At 48.5% G+C, this 3794-nt stretch overlaps 1 protein-coding gene across 1 annotated transcript in view; it reads right to left on the bottom strand.

Annotated features, from left to right (window-relative positions):
* PLVAP (plasmalemma vesicle associated protein) overlaps positions 1–3794 on the bottom strand; it is a 19709-nt gene that overhangs the window by 5626 nt on the left and 10289 nt on the right. The gene's annotated exons all lie outside the window — the stretch shown is intronic.

The following is a 3794-nucleotide window of genomic DNA, read 5'->3' as shown; positions in this document are numbered from 1 at the left end:
CATGCCGGGCGCGTGTGCGTGTGTGCCCAAGATCCCAAGAGGAGAATGGAGGAGAAGGGATTGCGGTGTGGCCATTCCCCAGGGGGTGATTTCTCGCTTTCTGTCTCTCTGTCTCTCCAGTGAGTGCACATGAAAATCTCTAAAAAAAATAAATAAATAAATAAATAAAAAAAGGGGTCAACAGGTGGTGTAGTGGTTAAGGGCGCTGCACTCCCACATGTCTGACTACGGTTCGAGTCCCAGACCTGGTGGCTTGCTTTCTCACTTTCCCTCTCTCTGTGTCTTTCTCTGGTCAAATTAAAATAAATGAATGAGTAAATGAAAAGAAATTTAAAAAAATAATTCTTAAAAAAAATGTAGAAAAAGAATCCATTCTCTGGGAGCATGAAATTGAGGATTTGATGCTAGGCTTCACCTTATCCCTTATCAAATCAATCTCAAATTGAAATGTTATCGGGGAACAAGGTTTGCACTTGAGCGTTCAGGGTGAGACAGGCTGGAGGAGGGAATCATGGTGTGGTCGGATCTGTGATGGTATTCTTCTCTCTCTCTGTTTTTACAAATAATTATTTTATTTATATAATTTTATGTGTTATTACTATTTTTAAAATTTGACCAGAGAGAGAAAAGAAAAGTGAGAAAGGAAGCTACCAGGTCCGGGATTCGAACTGTGGTCAGCCATGTGGGAGCCTGGTAGTTTAACCACTACACCTCCTGGCCCCTCTTCTCTGTCTCTCTCTGTCTTGTGCATACATGCACACACTCTGTCATGAATAAAGTAAAACATTTTTGGGACCAGCAGTTAGCGTAATGGCTATGTCGCTGGACTCCCACATAGTCGACCGCGGTTCGCGTCCCGGACCCGGTGGCTTAAACTCACGCCGGGCGCGTGTGCGTGCGTGCCCAAGATCCCGACGGCATTATTCACAATCGCTAAGACATGGAACCAATCCAAATGCCCACGAACAGGTGAATAGATTGAAATACTGTGGCACATATACTCTATGGAATACTACTCAGCATAAAAAGAAAAAAAAAAGAAGAAAGAAAAACATTTTAAAATAAAATCTGGGTTAACAGATGTCACTGGACTCCCACATGGCCACTCCCACATGTGGTTTCAGTCCCAGACCCTGTGGCTTGAAATTCACTCCAGGGATGCCTAGTACTCATGATCCCAGGAGGAGAATGGGGAAGAAGGGATTGTGGTGTAGTCATCCCTGCCATCCCTGTGTATGTGTGTGATTTCTCGCTTTCTGTCTCTCTGTCTCTGTCTCTCCAGAGAGTACACATGCCCTAAAGCAAAAACCACTAAAAAATAACACGAGGCCGGCAGGTGGCGTGGAGACTGAAGCACTAGACTCCCACATGGCCGACCACGGTTCGAGTCCCAGGCCTGGTGGCTTGCTTTCCCACTTTCCCTCTCTGTTTCTCTCTCAGTCTGTTCCTCTCTGGTTAAATGCAAGAAAGAAAGGAAAAAAAGAAGGAAAGAAAGAAAGAGAGAGAGAGAGAGAGGGAAGGAAAGAGAGAAAAACCAAGAGAGAAAGAAAGAAAAAGAGAAAAAGAAAAAGGAAGATAGTCAAATTAAAAAAAAAAAGAAAAAGAAAAAGAAAAGAAAGAAAAGAGAAGAGAATTCGGATGCTGAGCTTCGAAGGCCAGCAAACCCAGAGCTGAGGCCTGAGCGCAGGGACCCCCACCCCTCTCTCGTGGGAAGGCGAGTCAGAGACGAAGCCCGCCAGGCCCTTCCTGCGACCCTGAAGGCACACACACAGGAGAGGCCCAGCTGGCGGGCTCATTGTTGTCCCGGCAGGGGGACGTCATGTAGAGTAAACACTGTCAAGAGCTTCCCCGGTTCTGGTCCTCAGCTTGTCCACTGGGACCCCGACAGTCCTGGGCTGGGAGCCCAGCCCTGGCCCTGAGCCTCTCCTGTGCGATGCCAGGTCAGTCCCTTCCCTGGGGCCTCAGTTTCCTCCTCGGAGAAATGGGGACAAGTATATAGCAACTCCTTCCTTGCCACGAGGGCTTCGAGCCAAGCTAGAGAGAGGCAGGGGTCTCCCCTCTTTTTTTTTTTGCCTCCCTGCCCAGGGCTGGAAACTCACCCACGTGGGCTCACAGGGTTAGCAGGAGCAATGGGGTGGCTGGTTTTGGAAGATCAGTAGCTCCCTGTCAAGGGGGTGTGTAAGAATGTAAGAAAAGAGGCTGGCAGTTGGCGTGGTGGTTAAGGGCGCTGGACTCCCACATGACTGACCATGGTTCAAATCCTGGACCCGGTAACCTGCTTTCTCACTTTCCCTCTCTCTCTCTCTCATTCTGTCCCTCTCTGGTTAAATTTAAATAAATAAATATATAAAGTTAAATACAATAATTCTTTTTCTTTAGAATTATCATTTTTAAAAAATTGTATTTATTATCATTATTTTTCAATTTTGACCAGTGAGAAACAGAGAGATACAGAGAGAGAGAGAGAGAGAGCTGCTAGGTCCGAGATTTGAACCATGGTCGTCCATGTGAGAGTCCAGTTCCTTTAACTACCACACCATCTGTTGGCCCCTAGAATTATTTTTTAATTTATTTAATTTATTTATTCATTTATTTTAATTTGACCAGCGAGAGACACAGAAAAAGAGAGAAGGAAAGTGAGAAAGCAAGCTGCCAGGTCCAGGACTCGAACCGTGGTCAGCCCTATGGGAGTGTCCGGTGCCTTCACCACCACGTCACCCACTGGTCCCAATAAAATAATTCTTAAAGAGGGAACCAGCAGTTAGCGTCATGGCTATGTCGCTGGATTCCCACGTAGTCGACCGCAGTTCGCGTCCCGGACCCGGTGGCTTAAAACTCACGCCGGGCGCGTGTGCGTGCGTGCCCAAGATCCCGAGAGGAGAATGGAGGAGAAGGGATTGCGGCGTGGCCATCCCCCCTGGGGGGTGATTTCTCGCTTTCTGTCTCTCTGTCTCTGTCTGGCGAGCGCACACGCCTTATAGCAAAAACCTCTCCAAAAACAAAAAAAGAATGGAAGAAGAGACATGAAAAAGAAAGGGCACCCTGGGGAGTAGCTGGCGAAGCTTCCGGAAGCCTGTCTTCAGCAAACCCAAGGTTGATGGTGGCCTGGCAGGCACGGTCTTTGAGGCCAAAGGGACCTGCTTCCTGCTTCAAATTCCAGCCTTTCCCCGGGCCTCAGGTCTTCACTGCAAATCCGAACGCCAAGCCCTGGCGGCTCGGTCAATGGCGTGCCGTGTGGACGAGAGTAACCGGGTCCCCTCCAGGAGCACAGAGTGTCCTAGGGGCCATGGCCTGAGTCACCTTCCCCGAGTGACGCACAGGGTGTCCTGGACGGATGGCTGGCTCCAGGAGGAGGTGAAGGGGATGCAGACAACCAGTCATGACCTGGGCGTGTGCCAAGACCCACTGCCACGTCCCCGCCGAGGCCCCCCACCCTCTCGCCAGCCATTTGCACACCACACTTTACGGCTAGCAAAATGTTTCCATGCCCTCGACTTCGGACACCCTCCCTTTTTTTTTTTTTTTCTTTTTAAAAATTTTGCTATAGGACAGAAAGGGAACTGAAAAGACACCCCAGGGGAAATGGCCACACTGCAATCACTTCTCCATTTTCATCTCAGGATTTGGGGCACGCATGTGTGCATGTTCTGCGTGTCTTTCAAGCTGCCGGGTCCGGGACTTGAACCACACAGTCGGCCAAGTGAGATCCAGCTACCTTAACTTCCACGGCCCCTGCTGGCCCTGAGACTCCTCTTTTTTTTTTTTTTTTTTTTGTATTTTTTTTTTTATTTTTA

Source organism: Tupaia chinensis, unplaced genomic scaffold (genome assembly GCF_000334495.1).
Source record: "Tupaia chinensis unplaced genomic scaffold, TupChi_1.0 Scaffold000201_1, whole genome shotgun sequence".
Taxonomy (NCBI): Eukaryota; Metazoa; Chordata; class Mammalia; order Scandentia; family Tupaiidae; genus Tupaia; species Tupaia belangeri.
Note: the sequence above shows the minus strand (reverse complement) of the source record. Positions and strands in the feature narration are given on the sequence as shown.